Raw genomic sequence first — 21,835 nt, forward strand, 5'->3', positions numbered from 1 at the left:
TGTGTGTTGAACGTGTCCTCGCAGTACACCTCGCTGCACAGCTAACCATAGGACTTTGCATCGTACCTTCCTGCCAGGTGACCGAAGTTCGCAGGCAGATGGGTCCCTGGGACCAACGCGGAGAGGCTCCTGCCCTGACCACAGGTCGACCACAGCCGCTGCCCCCGATCGGGGGCCACAAAGCAGCCCTGTCTGAATCACCTGCCTCTAGAGGGAGTATTGGACCAACACTTCTAAAAAATGGGGTCCTTGCGGGCAACTCATCGGAGGGACACTAATAAATCTTTGCCGACTTTCTCCTGAAGCTTACGAGCGTTCACACTTAAGCCTGTTACAATGTCAGCTGTATAGCTAAACATCAGCTCATGATCTAAATTTACACAATAATGAAGAAATCAGCTACAAGTGGAGACAATCAGCAAAAACAATCAATATGAGAATTAGTTTCCCAAGGCCATCCATCAGATGTTGGAATAATCAGGTGCAAGGCAGAAAATGTACATAAAACTGGAACTGAAACAAGCAACAAGGATGTTTTCAAAGACTGGTAGGATCTCTAAAACATTTGTAAAGTACATGTCATTGATAAAGCTAAATACCCAAGGTTGTGTAATACAACAGATTAATCATTGAGAAGAGTGAAATTATGCTGTTTTGAAAACTATGGCAGGTCAGATTTTCTGCCTAATGATATAAGAAGATTTCTCTAAAAAATACACATTATTTCCAAGACTTATTGGCTGTGAAATAAGTGAAGGGTATTTCAAATGGCTTGTCTGCAAAGAAAGGTGAGATGTAGGGAATCACAGAAAGTCGAGGGGAAAATATGTCAATATATACATTGCTATATGGTGAACTAAGCCTTAGGCCAGGAACAATGGAGAAGACATGACCCTTAGAAACTTACAAGTAAGCTGGAATCTTCAAAAGTTCAAATCTTTCTAAGTAAAAAGATTTATTAAAATGAATAACCAAGTGTTTTAATTGACATCAGATGATCAAAACAACAAACCCTGAGAACATAGAAAAAATATAAATAAAGATATGAGCAGAACTTAATACAACAGAAAACGTATAAAATTGAGGTGATTTAGTAAGTCCAAAGAATATTCTTTGAAAAGATTTAAAAGACACACTTTGATTAAGGAAAACATAAACATATGTAAAGAATATACAGAAAGAATCAGGACAATGTTATAGCAGAGAATATATGAAATGCCAGTAAATTTGAACATTTCTGTAAAGGGGACCATTTCCTAGCTCCTAAAGTTGACCAAAACTGACACAAGAGGAAATCATTGAAGGTCATCATGTCTGCCCTTGGCATTCTTGGAACGCCCTGGCCTCAGAATGCAGCATCTGTAGTCCATGGTAACCTGCGGAGAGGGGGTGGGGCTGAACGAGGTTGGAACACTGCCCTCACTGAGGGAGTGGGTGTGGCCATCTCTGTTGTGACTGAACAAAGGGCAGGGGAGCAGGGGGCCCAAGGCAGGGCCCTCAGAGCCCGGCAGGAACAGGGGAGTGTCACAAGCATTTGGCCCAGGCGAAAGGGCGCCTTCTTTGTCTGCACAGCTTCCCAAACACTCACTTTTCCACTCAGGCCGCCCTCTTTGTTGAAGTGTGTGTGGAACGTGTCCTCGCAGTACACCTCGCAGCACAGCTAACCATAGGACTGGGCATCGTACCTTCCTGCCAGGTGACCGAAGTTCGCAGGCAGATGGGTCACTGGGACCAACGCGGAGAGGCTCCTGCCCTGACCACAGGTCGACCACAGCCGCTGCCCCAGATCGGGGGTTGCAAAGCAGCCCTGTCTGAATCCCCTGCCTCTAGAGGGAGTATTGGACCAACACTTCTATAAAATGGGGTCCTTGCGGGCAACTCATCGGAGGGACACAAAAAAATCTTTGCCGACTTTCTCCTGAAGCTTACGAGCGTTCACACTTAAGCCTTTTACAATGTCAGCTGTTTAGCTAAACATGAGCTCATGATCTAAATTTACACAATAATGAAGAAATCAGATACAAAGGGAGACAATCAGCAAAAACAATCAATATGAGAATTAGTTTCCCAAGGCCACCCATCAGATGTTGGAATAATCAGGTGCAAGGCAGAATATATACATAAAACTGGAACTGGAACAAGGAACAAGGAGGTTTTCAAAGACTGGTAGGATCTCTAAAACATTTGTAAAGTACATGTCATTGATAAAGCTAAATACTCAAAGGTTGTGTAATACAACAGATTAATCATTGAGAAGAGTGAAATTATGCTGTTTTGAAAACTATGGCAGGTCAGATTTTCTGCCTAATGATATAAGAAGATTTCTCTCAAAAATACACATTATTTCAAAGACTTATTGGCTGTGAAATAAGTTAAGGGTATTTCAAATGGCTTGTCTGCAAAGAAAGGTGAGATGTAGGGAATCACAGAAAGTCGAGGGGAAAATATGTCAATATATACATTGCTATATGGTGAACTAAGCCTTAGGCCAGCAACAATGGAGAGGACCTGACCCTTAGAAACTTACAAGTAAGCTGGAATCTTCAAAAGTTCAAATCTTTATAAGTAAAAAGATTTATTAAAATGAATAACCAAGTGTTTTAATTGACATCAGATGATCAAAACAACAAACCCTGAGAACATAGAAAAGATATAAATAAAGATATGAGCAGAACTTAATACAACAGAAAACGTATAAAATTGAGGTGATTTAGTAAGTCCAAAGAATATTCTTTGAAAAGATTTAAAAGACACACTTTGATTAAGGAAAACAAAAACATAAGTAAAGAATATACAGAAAGAATCAGGACAATGTTATAGCAGAGAATATATGAAATGCCAGTAAAGTTGAACATTTCTGTAAAGGAGACCATTTCCTAGCTCCTAAAGTTGACCAAAACTGACACAAGAGGAAATCATTGAAGGTCATCATGTCTGCCCTTGGCATTCTCGGAACGCCCTGGCCTCAGAATGCAGCATCGGTAGTCCATGGTAACCTGCGGAGAGGGGGCGGGGCTGAAGGAGGTTGGAACACTGCCCTCACTGAGGGAGTGGGTGTGGCCATCTCTGCTGTGACTGAACAAAGGGCAGGGGAGCAGGGGGCCCAGGACAGGGCCCTCAGAGTCTGGCAGGACCAGGGGTGTGTCACAAGCATTTGGCCCAGGCCAAAGGGCGACTTCTTTGTCCGCACAGCTTCCCAAACACTCACCTTTCCACTCAGGCCGCCCTCTTTGTTGAAGTGTGTGTGGAACGTGTCCTCGCAGTACACCTCGCTGCACAGCTAACCATAGGACTGGGCATCGTACCTTCCTGCCAGGTGACCGAAGTTCGCAGGCAGATGGGTCCCTGGGACCAACACGGAGAGGCTCCTGCCCTGACCGCAGGTCGACCACAGCCGCTGCCCCCGATCGGGGGCCGCAAAGCAGCCCTGTCTGAATCCCCTGCCTCTAGAGGGAGTATTGGACCAACACTTCTAAAAAATGGGGTCCTTGCGGGCAACTCATCGGAGGGACACAAATAAATCTTTGCCGACTTTCTCCTGAAGCTTACGAGCGTTCACACTTAAGCCTGTTACAATGTCAGCTGTATAGCTAAACATGAGCTCATGATCTAAATTTACACAATAATGAAGAAATCAGCTACAAGTGGAGACAATCAGCAAAAACAATCAATATGAGAATTAGTTTCCCAAGGCCATCCATCAGATGTTGGAATAATCAGGTGCAAGGCAGAAAATATACATAAAACTGGAACTGAAACAAGCAACAAGGATGTTTTCAAAGACTGGTAGGATCTCTAAAACATTTGTAAAGTACATGTCATTGATAAAGCTAAATACCCAAGGTTGTGTAATACAACAGATTAATCATTGAGAAGAGTGAAATTATGCTGTTTTGAAAACTATGGCAGGTCAGATTTTCTGCCTAATGATATAAGAAGATTTCTCTCAAAAATACACATTATTTCAAAGACTTATTGGCTGTGAAATAAGTGAAGGGTATTTCAAATGGCTTGTCTGCAAAGAAAGGTGAGATGTAGGGAATCACAGAAAGTCGAGGGGAAAATATGTCAATATATACATTGCTATATGGTGAACTAAGCCTTAGGCCAGCAACAATGGAGAGGACATGACCCTTAGAAACTTACAAGTAAGCTGGAATCTTCAAAAGTTCAAATCTTTCTAAGTAAAAAGATTTATTAAAATGAATAACCAAGTGTTTTAATTGACATCAGATGATCAAAACAACAAACCCTGAGAACATAGAAAAAATATAAATAAAGATATGAGCAGAACTTAATACAACAGAAAACGTATAAAATTGAGGTGATTTAGTAAGTCCAAAGAATATTCTTTGAAAAGATTTAAAAGACACACTTTGATTAAGGAAAACAAAAACATAAGTAAAGAATATACAGAAAGAATCAGAACAATGTTATAGCAGAAAATATATGAAATGCCAGTAAAGTTGAACATTTCTGTAAAGGGGACCATTTCCTAGCTCCTAAAGTTGACCAAAACTGACACAAGAGGAAATCATTGAAGGTCATCATGTCTGCCCTTGGCATTCTTGGAACGCCCTGGCCTCAGAATGCAGCATGGGTAGTCCATGGTAACCTGCGGAGAGGGGGCGGGGCTGAAGGAGGTTGGAACACTGCCCTCACTGAGGGAGTGGGTGTGGCCATCTCTGCTGTGACTGAACAAAGGGCAGGGGAGCAGGGGGCACAGGGCAGGGCCCTCAGAGCCCGGCAGGCCCATGGGTGTGTCACAAGCATTTGGCCCAGGCCAAAGGGCACCTTCTTTGTTCGCACAGCTTCCCAAACACTCACATTTCCACTCAGGCCGCCCTCTTTGTTGAAGTGTGTGTGGAACGTGTCCTCGCAGTACACCTCGCTGCACAGCTAACCATAGGACTGGGCATCGTACCTTCCTGCCAGGTGACCGAAGTTCGCAGGCAGATGGGTCACTGGGACCAACGCGGAGAGGCTCCTGCCCTGACCACAGGTCGACCAAAGCCGCTGCCCCAGATCGGGGGTTGCAAAGCAGCCCTGTCTGAATCCCCTGCCTCTAGAGGGAGTATTGGACCAACACTTCTAAAAAATGGGGTCCTTGCGGGCAACTCATCGGAGGGACACAAATAAATCGTTGCCGACTCTCTCCTGGAGATTACGAGCGTTCACACTTAAGCCTGATACAATGTCAGCTGTTTAGCTAAACATGAGCTCATGATCTAAATTTACACAATAATGAAGAAATCAGCTACAAGTGGAGACAATCAGCAAAAACAATCAATATGAGAATTAGTTTCCCAAGGCCACCCATCAGATGTTGGAATAATCAGGTGCAAGGCAGAAAATATACATAAAACTGGAACTGAAACAAGGAACAAGGATGTTTTCAAAGACTGGTAGGATCTCTAAAACATTTGTAAAGTACATGTCATTGATAAAGCTAAATACTCAAAGGTTGTGTAATACAAAAGATTAATCATTGAGAAGAGTGAAATTATGCTGTTTTGAAAACTATGGCAGGTCACATTTTCTGCCTAATGATATAAGAAGATTTCTGTAAAAAACACACATTATTTCCAAGACTTATTGACTGTGAAATAAGTTAAGGTTATTTCAAATGGCTTGTCTGCAAAGAAAGGTGAGATGTAGGGAATCACAGAAAGGCGAGGGGAAAATGTGTCAATATATACATTGCTATATGGTGAACTAAGCCTTAGGCCAGCAACAATGGAGAGGACCTGACCCTTAGAAACTTACAAGTAAGCTGGAATCTTCAAAAGTTCAAATCTTTCTAAGTAAAAAGATTTATTAAAATGAATAACCAAGTGTTTTAATTGACATCAGATGATCAAAACAACAAACCCTGAGAACATAGAAAAAATATAAATAAAGATATGAGCAGAACTTAATACAACAGAAAACGTATAAAATTGAGGTGATTAATAAGTCCAAAGAATATTCTTTGAAAAGATTTAAAAGACACACTTTGATTAATAAAAACAAAAACATAAGTAAAGAATATACAGAAAGAATCAGGACAATGTTATAGCAGAGAATATATGAAATGCCAGTAAATTAGAATATTTCTGTAAAGGGGACCATTTCCTAGCTCTTAAAGTTGACCAAAACTGACACAAGAGGAAATCATTGAAGGTCATCATGTCTGCCCTTGGCATTCTCGGAACGCCCTGGCCTCAGAATGCAGCATGGGTAGTCCATGGTAACCTGCGGAGAGGGGGCGGGGCTGAAGGAGGTTGGTACACTGCCCTCACTGAGGGAGTGTGTGTGGCCATCTCTGCTGTGACTGAACAAAGGGCAGGGGAGCAGGGGGCACAGGGCAGGGCCCTCAGAGGCCGGCAGGACCAGGGGTGTCTCACAAGCATTTGGCCCAGGCCAAAGGGCGCCTTCTTTGTCCGCACAGCTTCCCAAACACTCACCTTTCCACTCAGGCGGACCTCTTTGTTGAAGTGTGTGTGGAACGTGTTCTCGCAGTACACCTCACTGCACAGCTAACCATAGGACTGTGCATCGTACCTTCCTGCCAGGTGACCGAAGTTTGCAGGCAGATGGGTCCCTGGGACCAATGCGGAGAGGCTCCTGCCCTGACCACAGGTCGACCACAGCTGCTGCCCCAGATCGGGGGCCGTAAAGCAGCCCTGTCTGAATCCTCTGCCTCTAGAGGGAGTATTGGACCAACACTTCTAAAAAATGGGGTCCTTGCGGGCAACTCATCAGAGGGACACAAATAAATCTTTGCCGACTTTCTACTGAAGCTTATGAGCGTTCACACTTAAGCCTGTTACAATGTCATCTGTTTAGCTAAACATGAGCTCATGATCTAAACTTACACAATAATGAAGAAATCAGCTACAAGTGGAGACAATCAGCAAAAATAATCAATATGAGAATTAGTTTCCCAAGGCCATCCATCAGATGTTGGAATAATCAGGTGCAAGGCAGAAAATATACATAAAACTGGAACTGAAACAAGGAACAAGGATGTTTTCAAAAACTGGTAGGATCTCTAAAACATTTGTAAAGTACATGTCATTGATAAAGCTAAATACTCAAAGGTTGTGTAATACAACAGATTAATCATTGAGAAGAGTGAAATTATGCTGTTTTGAAAACTATGGCAGGTCAGATTTTCTGCCTAATGATATAAGAAGATTTCTCTCAAAAATACACATTATTTCAAAGACTTATTGGCTGTGAAATAAGTTAAGGGTATTTCAAATGGCTTGTCTGCAAAGAAAGGTGAGATGTAGGGAATCACAGAAAGTCGAGGGGAAAATATGTCAATATATACATTGCTATATGGTGAACTAAGCCTTAGGCCAGCAACAATGGAGAGGACCTGACCCTTAGTAACTTACAAGTAACCTGGAATCTTCAAAAGTTCAAATCTTTCTAAGTAAAAAGATTTATTAAAATGAATAACCAAGTGTTTTAATTGACATCAGATGATCAAAACAACAAACCCTGAGAACATAGAAAAAATATAAATAAAGATATGAGCAGAACTTAATACAACAGAAAACGTATAAAATTGAGGTGATTTAGTAAGTCCAAAGAATATTCTTTGAAAAGATTTAAAAGACACACTTTGATTAAGGAAAACAAAAACATAAGTAAAGAATATACAGAAAGAATCAGGACAATGTTATAGCAGAGAATATATGAAATGCCAGTAAATTTGAACATTTCTGTAAAGGGGACCATTTCCTAGCTCCTGAAGTTGACCAAAACTGACACAAGAGGAAATCATTGAAGGTCATCATGTCTGCCCTTGGCATTCTCGGAACGCCCTGGCCTCAGAATGCAGCATCGGTAGTCCATGGTAACCTGCGGAGAGGGGGCGGGGCTGAAGGAGGTTGGAACACTGCCCTCACTGAGGGAGTGGGTGTGGCCATCTCTGCTGTGACTGAACAAAGGGCAGGGGAGCAGGGGGCCCAGGGCAGGGCCCTCAGAGACTGGCAGGCCCAGGGGTGTGTCACAAGCATTTGGCCCAGGCCAAAGGGCGCCTTCTTTGTCCGCACAGCTTCCCAAACACTCACCTTTCCACTCAGGCCGCCCTCTTTGTTGAAGTGTGTGTGGAACGTGTCCTCGCAGTACACCTCACTGCACAGCTAACCATAGGACTGGGCATCGTACCTTCCTGCCAGGTGACCGAAGTTCGCAGGCAGATGGGTCCCTGGGACCAACGCGGAGAGGCTCCTGCCCTGACCACAGGTCGACCACAGCCGCTGCCCCCGATCGGGGGCCGCAAAGCAGCCCTGTCTGAATCCCCTGCCTCTAGAGGGAGTATTGGACCAACACTTCTAAAAAATGGGGTCCTTGCGGGCAACTCATCGGAGGGACACAAATAAATCTTTGCCGACTTTCTCCTGAAGCTTACGAGCGTTCACACTTAAGCCTGTTACAATGTCAGCTGTATAGCTAAACATCAGCTCATGATCAAATTTACACAATAATGAAGAAATCAGCTACAAGTGGAGACAATCAGCAAAAACAATCAATATGAGAATTAGTTTCCCAAGGCCATCCATCAGATGTTGGAATAATCAGGTGCAAGGCAGAAAATATACATAAAACTGGAACTGAAACAAGCAACAAGGATGTTTTCAAAGACTGGTAGGATCTCTAAAACATTTGTAAAGTACATGTCATTGATAAAGCTAAATACCCAAGGTTGTGTAATACAACAGATTAATCATTGAGAAGAGTGAAATTATGCTGTTTTGAAAACTATGGCAGGTCAGATTTTCTGCCTAATGATATAAGAAGATTTCTCTCAAAAATACACATTATTTCAAAGACTTATTGGCTGTGAAATAAGTTAAGGGTATTTCAAATGGCTTGTCTGCAAAGAAAGGTGAGATGTAGGGAATCACAGAAAGTCGAGGGGAAAATATGTCAATATATACATTGCTATATGGTGAACTAAGCCTTAGGCCAGCAACAATGGAGAGGACCTGACCCTTAGAAACTTACAAGTAAGCTGGAATCTTCAAAAGTTCAAATCTTTCTAAGTAAAGAGATTTATTAAAATGAATAACCAAGTGTTTTAATTGACATCAGATGATCAAAACAACAAACCCTGAGAACATAGAAAAAATATAAATAAAGATATGAGCAGAACTGAATACAACAGAAAACGTATAAAATTGAGGTGATTTAGTAAGTCCAAAGAATATTCTTTGAAAGATTTAAAAAACACACTTTGATTAAGGAAAACATAAACATATGTAAAGAATATACAGAAAGAATCAGGACAATGTTATAGCAGAGAATATATGAAATGCCAGTAAATTTGAACATTTCTGTAAAGGGGACCATTTCCTAGCTCCTAAAGTTGACCAAAACTGACACAAGAGGAAATCATTGAAGGTCATCATGTCTGCCCTTGGCATTCTTGGAACGCCCTGGCCTCAGAATGCAGCATCGGTAGTCCATGGTAACCTGCGGAGAGGGGGTGGGGCTGAAGGAGGTTGGAACACTGCCCTCACTGAGGGAGTGGGTGTGGCCATCTCTGCTGTGACTGAACAAAGGGCAGGGGAGCAGGGGGCCCAGGGCAGGGCCCTCAGAGCCCGGCAGGACCAGGGGAGTGTCACAAGCATTTGGCCCAGGCCAAAGGGCGCCTTCTTTGTCTGCACAGCTTCCCAAACACTCACATTTCCACTCAGGCCGCCCTCTTTGTTGAAGTGTGTGTGGAACGTGTCCTCGCAGTACACCTCGCTGCACAGCTAACCATAGGACTGGGCATCGTACCTTCCTGCCAGGTGACCGAAGTTCGCAGGCAGATGGGTCACTGGGACCAACGCGGAGAGGCTCCTGCCCTGACCACAGGTCGACCACAGCCGCTGCCCCAGATCGGGGGTTGCAAAGCAGCTCTGTCTGAATCCCCTGCCTCTAGAGGGAGTATTGGACCAACACTTCTAAAAAATGGGGTCCTTGCGGGCAACTCATCGGAGGGACACAAAAAAATCTTTGCCGACTTTCTCCTGAAGCTTACGAGCGTTCACACTTAAGCCTTTTACAATGTCAGCTGTTTAGCTAAACATGAGCTCATGATCTAAATTTACACAATAATGAAGAAATCAGCTACAAGGGGAGACAATCAGCAAAAACAATCAATATGAGAATTAGTTTCCCAAGGCCACCCATCAGATGTTGGAATAATCAGGTGCAAGGCAGAATATATACATAAAACTGGAACTGGAACAAGGAACAAGGATGTTTTCAAAGACTGGTAGGATCTCTAAAACATTTGTAAAGTACATGTCATTGATAAAGCTAAATACTCAAAGGTTGTGTAATACAACAGATTAATCATTGAGAAGAGTGAAATTATGCTGTTTTGAAAACTATGGCAGGTCAGATTTTCTGGCTAATGATATAAGAAGATTTCTCTCAAAAATACACATTATTTCAAAGACTTATTGGCTGTGAAATAAGTTAAGGGTATTTCAAATGGCTTGTCTGCAAAGAAAGGTGAGATGTAGGGAATCACAGAAAGTCGAGGGGAAAATATGTCAATATATACATTGCTATATGGTGAACTAAGCCTTAGGCCAGCAACAATGGAGAGGACCTGACCCTTAGAAACTTACAAGTAAGCTGGAATCTTCAAAAGTTCAAATCTTTATAAGTAAAAAGATTTATTAAAATGAATAACCAAGTGTTTTAATTGACATCAGATGATCCAAACAACAAACCCTGAGAACATAGAAAAAATATAAATAAAGATATGAGCAGAACTTAATACAACAGAAAACGTATAAAATTGAGGTGATTTAGTAAGTCCAAAGAATATTCTTTGAAAAGATTTAAAAGACACACTTTGATTAAGGAAAACAAAAACATAAGTAAAGAATATACAGAAAGAATCAGGACAATGTTATAGCAGAGAATATATGAAATGCCAGTAAATTTGAACATTTCTGTAAAGGGGACCATTTCCCAGCTCCTAAAGTTGACCAAAACTGACACAAGAGGAAATCATTGAAGGTCATCATGTCTGCCCTTGGCATTCTCGGAACGCCCTGGCCTCAGAATGCAGCATGGGTAGTCCATGGTAACCTGCGGAGAGGGGGCGGGGCTGAAGGAGGTTGGAACACTGCCCTCACTGAGGGAGTGGGTGTGGCCATCTCTGCTGTGACTGAACAAAGGGCAGGGGAGCAGGGGCCCCAGGGCAGGGCCCTCAGAGTCTGGCAGGCCCAGGGGTGTGTCACAAGCATTTGGTCCAGGCCAAAGGGCGCCTTCTTTGTCCGCACAGCTTCCCAAACACTCACCTTTCCACTCAGGCCGCCCTCTTTGTTGAAGTGTGTGTGGAACGTGTCCTCGCAGTACACCTCGCTGCACAGCTAACCATAGGACTGGGCATCGTACCTTCCTGCCAGGTGACCGAAGTTCGCAGGCAGATGGGTCCCTGGGACCAACGCGGAGAGGCTCCTGCCCTGAACACAGGTCGACCACAGCCGCTGCCCCCGATCGGGGGCCGCAAAGCAGCCCTGTCTGAATCCCCTGCCTCTAGAGGGAGTATTGGACCAACACTTCTAAAAAATGGGGTCCTTGCGGGCAACTCATCGGAGGGACACAAATAAATCTTTGCCGACTTTCTCCTGAAGCTTACGAGCGTTCACACTTAAGCCTGTTACAATGTCAGCTGTATAGCTAAACATCAGCTCATGATCTAAATTTACACAATAATGAAGAAATCAGCTACAAGTGGAGACAATCAGCAAAAACAATCAATATGAGAATTATTTTCCCAAGGCCATCCATCAGATGTTGGAATAATCAGGTGCAAGGCAGAAAATATACATAAAACTGGAACTGAAACAAGCAACAAGGATGTTTTCAAAGACTGGCAGGATCTCTAAAACATTTGTAAAGTACATGTCATTGATAAAGCTAAATACCCAAGGTTGTGTAATACAACAGATTAATCATTGAGAAGAGTGAAATTATGCTGTTTTGAAAACTATGGCAGGTCAGATTTTCTGCCTAATGATATAAGAAGATTTCTCTCAAAAATACACATTATTTCAAAGACTTATTGGCTGTGAAATAAGTTAAGGGTATTTCAAATGGCTTGTCTGCAAAGAAAGGTGAGATGTAGGGAATCACAGAAAGTCGAGGGGAAAATATGTCAATATATACATTGCTATATGGTGAACTAAGCCTTAGGCCAGCAACAATGGAGAGGACATGACCCTTAGAAACTTACAAGTAAGCTGGAATCTTCAAAAGTTCAAATCTTTCTAAGTAAAAAGATTTATTAAAATGAATAACCAAGTGTTTTAATTGACATCAGATGATCAAAACAACAAACCCTGAGAACATAGAAAAAATATAAATAAAGATATGAGCAGAACTTAATACAACAGAAAACGTATAAAATTGAGGTGATTTAGTAAGTCCAAAGAATATTCTTTGAAAAGATTTAAAAGACACACTTTGATTAAGGAAAACATAAACATATGTAAAGAATATACAGAAAGAATCAGGACAATGTTATAGCAGAGAATATATGAAATGCCAGTAAATTTGAACATTTCTGTAAAGGGGACCATTTCCTAGCTCCTAAAGTTGACCAAAACTGACACAAGAGGAAATCATTGAAGGTCATCATGTCTGCCCTTGGCATTCTTGGAACGCCCTGGCCTCAGAATGCAGCATGGGTAGTCCATGGTAACCTGCGGAGAGGGGGCGGGGCTGAAGGAGGTTGGAACACTGCCCTCACTGAGGGAGTGGGTGTGGCCATCTCTGCTGTGACTGAACAAAGGGCAGGGGAGCAGGGGGCACAGGGCAGGGCCCTCAGAGCCCGGCAGGCCCATGGGTGTGTCACAAGCATTTGGCCCAGGCCAAAGGGCACCTTCTTTGTTCGCACAGCTTCCCAAACACTCACATTTCCACTCAGGCCGCCCTCTTTGTTGAAGTGTGTGTGGAACGTGTCCTCGCAGTACACCTCGCTGCACAGCTAACCATAGGACTGGGCATCGTACCTTCCTGCCAGGTGACCGAAGTTCGCAGGCAGATGGGTCACTGGGACCAACGCGGAGAGGCTCCTGCCCTGACCACAGGTCGACCAAAGCCGCTGCCCCAGATCGGGGGTTGCAAAGCAGCCCTGTCTGAATCCCCTGCCTCTAGAGGGAGTATTGGACCAACACTTCTAAAAAATGGGGTCCTTGCGGGCAACTCATCGGAGGGACACAAATAAATCGTTGCCGACTTTCTCCTGGAGATTACGAGCGTTCACACTTAAGCCTGATACAATGTCAGCTGTTTAGCTAAACATGAGCTCATGATCTAAATTTACACAATAATGAAGAAATCAGCTACAAGTGGAGACAATCAGCAAAAACAATCAATATGAGAATTAGTTTCCCAAGGCCACCCATCAGATGTTGGAATAATCAGGTGCAAGGCAGAAAATATACATAAAACTGGAACTGAAACAAGGAACAAGGATGTTTTCAAAGACTGGTAGGATCTCTAAAACATTTGTAAAGTACATGTCATTGATAAAGCTAAATACTCAAAGGTTGTGTAATACAAAAGATTAATCATTGAGAAGAGTGAAATTATGCTGTTTTGAAAACTATGGCAGGTCACATTTTCTGCCTAATGATATAAGAAGATTTCTATAAAAAACACACATTATTTCCAAGACTTATTGACTGTGAAATAAGTTAAGGTTATTTCAAATGGCTTGTCTGCAAAGAAAGGTGAGATGTAGGGAATCACAGAAAGGCGAGGGGAAAATGTGACAATATATACATTGCTATATGGTGAACTAAGCCTTAGGCCAGCAACAATGGAGAGGACCTGACCCTTAGAAACTTACAAGTAAGCTGGAATCTTCAAAAGTTCAAATCTTTCTAAGTAAAAAGATTTATTAAAATGAATAACCAAGTGTTTTAATTGACATCAGATGATCAAAACAACAAACCCTGAGAACATAGAAAAAATATAAATAAAGATATGAGCAGAACTTAATACAACAGAAAACGTATAAAATTGAGGTGATTAATAAGTCCAAAGAATATTCTTTGAAAAGATTTAAAAGACACACTTTGATTAATAAAAACAAAAACATAAGTAAAGAATATACAGAAAGAATCAGGACAATGTTATAGCAGAGAATATATGAAATGCCAGTAAATTAGAATATTTCTGTAAAGGGGACCATTTCCTAGCTCTTAAAGTTGACCAAAACTGACACAAGAGGAAATCATTGAAGGTCATCATGTCTGCCCTTGGCATTCTCGGAACGCCCTGGCCTCAGAATGCAGCATGGGTAGTCCATGGTAACCTGCGGAGAGGGGGCGGGGCTGAAGGAGGTTGGTACACTGCCCTCACTGAGGGAGTGTGTGTGGCCATCTCTGCTGTGACTGAACAAAGGGCAGGGGAGCAGGGGGCACAGGGCAGGGCCCTCAGAGGCCGGCAGGACCAGGGGTGTGTCACAAGCATTTGGCCCAGGCCAAAGGGCGCCTTCTTTGTCCGCACAGCTTCCCAAACACTCACCTTTCCACTCAGGCGGACCTCTTTGTTGAAGTGTGTGTGGAACGTGTTCTCGCAGTACACCTCACTGCACAGCTAACCATAGGACTGTGCATCGTACCTTCCTGCCAGGTGACCGAAGTTTGCAGGCAGATGGGTCCCTGGGACCAATGCGGAGAGGCTCCTGCCCTGACCACAGGTCGACCACAGCTGCTGCCCCAGATCGGGGGCCGTAAAGCAGCCCTGTCTGAATCCTCTGCCTCTAGAGGGAGTATTGGACCAACACTTCTAAAAAATGGGGTCCTTGCGGGCAACTCATCAGAGGGACACAAATAAATCTTTGCCGACTTTCTACTGAAGCTTATGAGCGTTCACACTTAAGCCTGTTACAATGTCATCTGTTTAGCTAAACATGAGCTCATGATCTAAACTTACACAATAATGAAGAAATCAGCTACAAGTGGAGACAATCAGCAAAAATAATCAATATGAGAATTAGTTTCCCAAGGCCATCCATCAGATGTTGGAATAATCAGGTGCAAGGCAGAAAATATACATAAAACTGGAACTGAAACAAGCAACAAGGATGTTTTGAAAGACTGGTAGGATCTCTAAAACATTTGTAAAGTACATGTCATTGATAAAGCTAAATACCCAAGGTTGTGTAATACAACAGATTAATCATTGAGAAGAGTGAAATTATGCTGTTTTGAAAACTATGGCAGGTCAGATTTTCTGCCTAATGATATAAGAAGATTTCTCTCAAAAATACACATTATTTCAAAGACTTATTGGCTGTGAAATAAGTTAAGGGTATTTCAAATGGCTTGTCTGCAAAGAAAGGTGAGATGTAGGGAATCACAGAAAGTCGAGGGGAAAATATGTCAATATATACATTGCTATATGGTGAACTAAGCCTTAGGCCAGCAACAATGGAGAGGACCTGACCCTTAGTAACTTACAAGTAACCTGGAATCTTCAAAAGTTCAAATCTTTCTAAGTAAAAAGATTTATTAAAATGAATAACCAAGTGTTTTAATTGACATCAGATGATCAAAACAACAAACCCTGAGAACATAGAAAAAATATACATAAAGATATGAGCAGAACTTAATACAACAGAAAACGTATAAAATTGAGGTGATTTAGTAAGTCCAAAGAATATTCTTTGAAAAGATTTAAAAGACACACTTTGATTAAGGAAAACAAAAACATAAGTAAAGAATATACAGAAAGAATCAGGACAATGTTATAGCAGAGAATATATGAAATGCCAGTAAATTTGAACATTTCTGTAAAGGGGACCATTTCCTAGCTCCTGAAGTTGACCAAAACTGACACAAGAGGAAATCATTGAAGGTCATCATGTCTGCCCTTGGTATTCTCGGAACGCCCTGGCCTCAGAATGCAGCATCGGTAGTCCATGGTAACCTGCGGAGAGGGGGCGGGGCTGAAGGAGGTTGGAACACTGCCCTCACTGAGGGAGTGGGTGTGGCCATCTCTGCTGTGACTGAACAAAGGGCAGGGGAGCAGGGGGCCCAGGGCAGGGCCCTCAGAGACTGGCAGGCCCAGGGGTGTGTCACAAGCATTTGGCCCAGGCCAAAGGGCGCCTTCTTTGTCCGCACAGCTTCCCAAACACTCACCTTTCCACTCAGGCCGCCCTCTTTGTTGAAGTGTGTGTGGAACGTGTCCTCGCAGTACACCTCACTGCACAGCTAACCATAGGACTGGGCATCGTACCTTCCTGCCAGGTGACCGAAGTTCGCAGGCAGATGGGTCCCTGGGACCAACGCGGAGAGGCTCCTGCCCTGACCACAGGTCGACCACAGCCGCTGCCCCCGATCGGGGGCCGCAAAGCAGCCCTGTCTGAATCCCCTGCCTCTAGAGGGAGTATTGGACCAACACTTCTAAAAAATGGGGTCCTTGCGGGCAACTCATCGGAGGGACACAAATAAATCTTTGCCGACTTTCTCCTGAAGCTTACGAGCGTTCACACTTAAGCCTGTTACAATGTCAGCTGTATAGCTAAACATCAGCTCATGATCAAATTTACACAATAATGAAGAAATCAGCTACAAGTGGAGACAATCAGCAAAAACAATCAATATGAGAATTAGTTTCCCAAGGCCATCCATCAGATGTTGGAATAATCAGGTGCAAGGCAGAAAATATACATAAAACTGGAACTGAAACAAGCAACAAGGATGTTTTCAAAGACTGGTAGGATCTCTAAAACATTTGTAAAGTACATGTCATTGATAAAGCTAAATACCCAAGGTTGTGTAATACAACAGATTAATCATTGAGAAGAGTGAAATTATGCTGTTTTGAAAACTATGGCAGGTCAGATTTTCTGCCTAATGATATAAGAAGATTTCTCTCAAAAATACACATTATTTCAAAGACTTATTGGCTGTGAAATAAGTTAAGGGTATTTCAAATGGCTTGTCTGCAAAGAAAGGTGAGATGTAGGGAATCACAGAAAGTCGAGGGGAAAATATGTCAATATATACATTGCTATATGGTGAACTAAGCCTTAGGCCAGCAACAATGGAGAGGACCTGACCCTTAGAAACTTACAAGTAAGCTGGAATCTTCAAAAGTTCAAATCTTTCTAAGTAAAGAGATTTATTAAAATGAATAACCAAGTGTTTTAATTGACATCAGATGATCAAAACAACAAACCCTGAGAACATAGAAAAAATATAAATAAAGATATGAGCAGAACTGAATACAACAGAAAACGTATAAAATTGAGGTGATTTAGTAAGTCCAAAGAATATTCTTTGAAAGATTTAAAAAACACACTTTGATTAAGGAAAACATAAACATATGTAAAGAATATACAGAAAGAATCAGGACAATGTTATAGCAGAGAATATATGAAATGCCAGTAAATTTGAACATTTCTGTAAAGGGGACCATTTCCTAGCTCCTAAAGTTGACCAAAACTGACACAAGAGGAAATCATTGAAGGTCATCATGTCTGCCCTTGGCATTCTTGGAACGCCCTGGCCTCAGAATGCAGCATCGGTAGTCCATGGTAACCTGCGGAGAGGGGGTGGGGCTGAAGGAGGTTGGAACACTGCCCTCACTGAGGGAGTGGGTGTGGCCATCTCTGCTGTGACTGAACAAAGGGCAGGGGAGCAGGGGGCCCAGGGCAGGGCCCTCAGAGCCCGGCAGGACCAGGGGAGTGTCACAAGCATTTGGCCCAGGCCAAAGGGCGCCTTCTTTGTCTGCACAGCTTCCCAAACACTCACATTTCCACTCAGGCCGCCCTCTTTGTTGAAGTGTGTGTGGAACGTGTCCTCGCAGTACACCTCGCTGCACAGCTAACCATAGGACTGGGCATCGTACCTTCCTGCCAGGTGACCGAAATTCGCAGGCAGATGGGTCACTGGGACCAACGCGGAGAGGCTCCTGCCCTGACCACAGGTCGACCACAGCCGCTGCCCCAGATCGGGGGTTGCAAAGCAGCTCTGTCTGAATCCCCTGCCTCTAGAGGGAGTATTGGACCAACACTTCTAAAAAATGGGGTCCTTGCGGGCAACTCATCGGAGGGACACAAAAAAATCTTTGCCGACTTTCTCCTGAAGCTTACGAGCGTTCACACTTAAGCCTTTTACAATGTCAGCTGTTTAGCTAAACATGAGCTCATGATCTAAATTTACACAATAATGAAGAAATCAGCTACAAGGGGAGACAATCAGCAAAAACAATCAATATGAGAATTAGTTTCCCAAGGCCACCCATCAGATGTTGGAATAATCAGGTGCAAGGCAGAATATATACATAAAACTGGAACTGGAACAAGGAACAAGGATGTTTTCAAAGACTGGTAGGATCTCTAAAACATTTGTAAAGTACATGTCATTGATAAAGCTAAATACTCAAAGGTTGTGTAATACAACAGATTAATCATTGAGAAGAGTGAAATTATGCTGTTTTGAAAACTATGGCAGGTCAGATTTTCTGCCTAATGATATAAGAAGATTTCTCTCAAAAATACACATTATTTCAAAGACTTATTGGCTGTGAAATAAGTTAAGGGTATTTCAAATGGCTTGTCTGCAAAGAAAGGTGAGATGTAGGGAATCACAGAAAGTCGAGGGGAAAATATGTCAATATATACATTGCTATATGGTGAACTAAGCCTTAGGCCAGCAACAATGGAGAGGACCTGACCCTTAGAAACTTACAAGTAAGCTGGAATCTTCAAAAGTTCAAATCTTTATAAGTAAAAAGATTTATTAAAATGAATAACCAAGTGTTTTAATTGACATCAGATGATCCAAACAACAAACCCTGAGAACATAGAAAAAATATAAATAAAGATATGAGCAGAACTTAATACAACAGAAAACGTATAAAATTGAGGTGATTTAGTAAGTCCAAAGAATATTCTTTGAAAAGATTTAAAAGACACACTTTGATTAAGGAAAAGAAAAACATAAGTAAAGAATATACAGAAAGAATCAGGACAATGTTATAGCAGAGAATATATGAAATGCCAGTAAATTTGAACATTTCTGTAAAGGGGACCATTTCCCAGCTCCTAAAGTTGACCAAAACTGACACAAGAGGAAATCATTGAAGGTCATCATGTCTGCCCTTGGCATTCTCGGAACGCCCTGGCCTCAGAATGCAGCATGGGTAGTCCATGGTAACCTGCGGAGAGGGGGCGGGGCTGAAGGAGGTTGGAACACTGCCCTCACTGAGGGAGTGGGTGTGGCCATCTCTGCTGTGACTGAACAAAGGGCAGGGGAGCAGGGGCCCCAGGGCAGGGCCCTCAGAGTCTGGCAGGCCCAGGGGTGTGTCACAAGCATTTGGTCCAGGCCAAAGGGCGCCTTCTTTGTCCGCACAGCTTCCCAAACACTCACCTTTCCACTCAGGCCGCCCTCTTTGTTGAAGTGTGTGTGGAACGTGTCCTCGCAGTACACCTCGCTGCACAGCTAACCATAGGACTGGGCATCGTACCTTCCTGCCAGGTGACCGAAGTTCGCAGGCAGATGGGTCCCTGGGACCAACGCGGAGAGGCTCCTGCCCTGAACACAGGTCGACCACAGCCGCTGCCCCCGATCGGGGGCCGCAAAGCAGCCCTGTCTGAATCCCCTGCCTCTAGAGGGAGTATTGGACCAACACTTCTAAAAAATGGGGTCCTTGCGGGCAACTCATCGGAGGGACACAAATAAATCTTTGCCGACTTTCTCCTGAAGCTTACGAGCGTTCACACTTAAGCCTGTTACAATGTCAGCTGTATAGCTAAACATCAGCTCATGATCTAAATTTACACAATAATGAAGAAATCAGCTACAAGTGGAGACAATCAGCAAAAACAATCAATATGAGAATTATTTTCCCAAGGCCATCCATTAGATGTTGGAATAATCAGGTGCAAGGCAGAAAATATACATAAAACTGGAACTGAAACAAGCAACAAGGATGTTTTCAAAGACTGGCAGGATCTCTAAAACATTTGTAAAGTACATGTCATTGATAAAGCTAAATACCCAAGGTTGTGTAATACAACAGATTAATCATTGAGAAGAGTGAAATTATGCTGTTTTGAAAACTATGGCAGGTCAGATTTTCTGCCTAATGATATAAGAAGATTTCTCTCAAAAATACACATTATTTCAAAGACTTATTGGCTGTGAAATAAGTTAAGGGTATTTCAAATGGCTTGTCTGCAAAGAAAGGTGAGATGTAGGGAATCACAGAAAGTCGAGGGGAAAATATGTCAATATATACATTGCTATATGGTGAACTAAGCCTTAGGCCAGCAACAATGGAGAGGACATGACCCTTAGAAACTTACAAGTAAGCTGGAATCTTCAAAAGTTCAAATCTTTCTAAGTAAAAAGATTTATTAAAATGAATAACCAAGTGTTTTAATTGACATCAGATGATCAAAACAACAAACCCTGAGAACATAGAAAAAATATAAATAAAGATATGAGCAGAACTTAATACAACAGAAAACGTATAAAATTGAGGTGATTTAGTAAGTCCAAAGAATATTCTTTGAAAAGATTTAAAAGACACACTTTGATTAAGGAAAACATAAACATATGTAAAGAATATACAGAAAGAATCAGGACAATGTTATAGCAGAGAATATATGAAATGCCAGTAAATTTGAACATTTCTGTAAAGGGGACCATTTCCTAGCTCCTAAAGTTGACCAAAACTGACACAAGAGGAAATCATTGAAGGTCATCATGTCTGCCCTTGGCATTCTTGGAACGCCCTGGCCTCAGAATGCAGCATGGGTAGTCCATGGTAACCTGCGGAGAGGGGGCGGGGCTGAAGGAGGTTGGAACACTGCCCTCACTGAGGGAGTGGGTGTGGCCATCTCTGCTGTGACTGAACAAAGGGCAGGGGAGCAGGGGGCACAGGGCAGGGCCCTCAGAGCCCGGCAGGCCCATGGGTGTGTCACAAGCATTTGGCCCAGGCCAAAGGGCACCTTCTTTGTTCGCACAGCTTCCCAAACACTCACATTTCCACTCAGGCCGCCCTCTTTGTTGAAGTGTGTGTGGAACGTGTCCTCGCAGTACACCTCGCTGCACAGCTAACCATAGGACTGGGCATCGTACCTTCCTGCCAGGTGACCGAAGTTCGCAGGCAGATGGGTCACTGGGACCAACGCGGAGAGGCTCCTGCCCTGACCACAGGTCGACCAAAGCCGCTGCCCCAGATCGGGGGTTGCAAAGCAGCCCTGTCTGAATCCCCTGCCTCTAGAGGGAGTATTGGACCAACACTTCTAAAAAATGGGGTCCTTGCGGGCAACTCATCGGAGGGACACAAATAAATCGTTGCCGACTTTCTCCTGGAGATTACGAGCGTTCACACTTAAGCCTGATACAATGTCAGCTGTTTAGCTAAACATGAGCTCATGATCTAAATTTACACAATAATGAAGAAATCAGCTACAAGTGGAGACAATCAGCAAAAACAATCAATATGAGAATTAGTTTCCCAAGGCCACCCATCAGATGTTGGAATAATCAGGTGCAAGGCAGAAAATATACATAAAACTGGAACTGAAACAAGGAACAAGGATGTTTTCAAAGACTGGTAGGATCTCTAAAACATTTGTAAAGTACATGTCATTGATAAAGCTAAATACTCAAAGGTTGTGTAATACAAAAGATTAATCATTGAGAAGAGTGAAATTATGCTGTTTTGAAAACTATGGCAGGTCACATTTTCTGCCTAATGATATAAGAAGATTTCTATAAAAAACACACATTATTTCCAAGACTTATTGACTGTGAAATAAGTTAAGGTTATTTCAAATGGCTTGTCTGCAAAGAAA

The sequence above is a fragment of the Hyperoodon ampullatus genome (genome assembly GCF_949752795.1).
Source record: "Hyperoodon ampullatus genome assembly, chromosome: 6".
NCBI lineage: Eukaryota > Metazoa > Chordata > Mammalia > Artiodactyla > Ziphiidae > Hyperoodon > Hyperoodon ampullatus.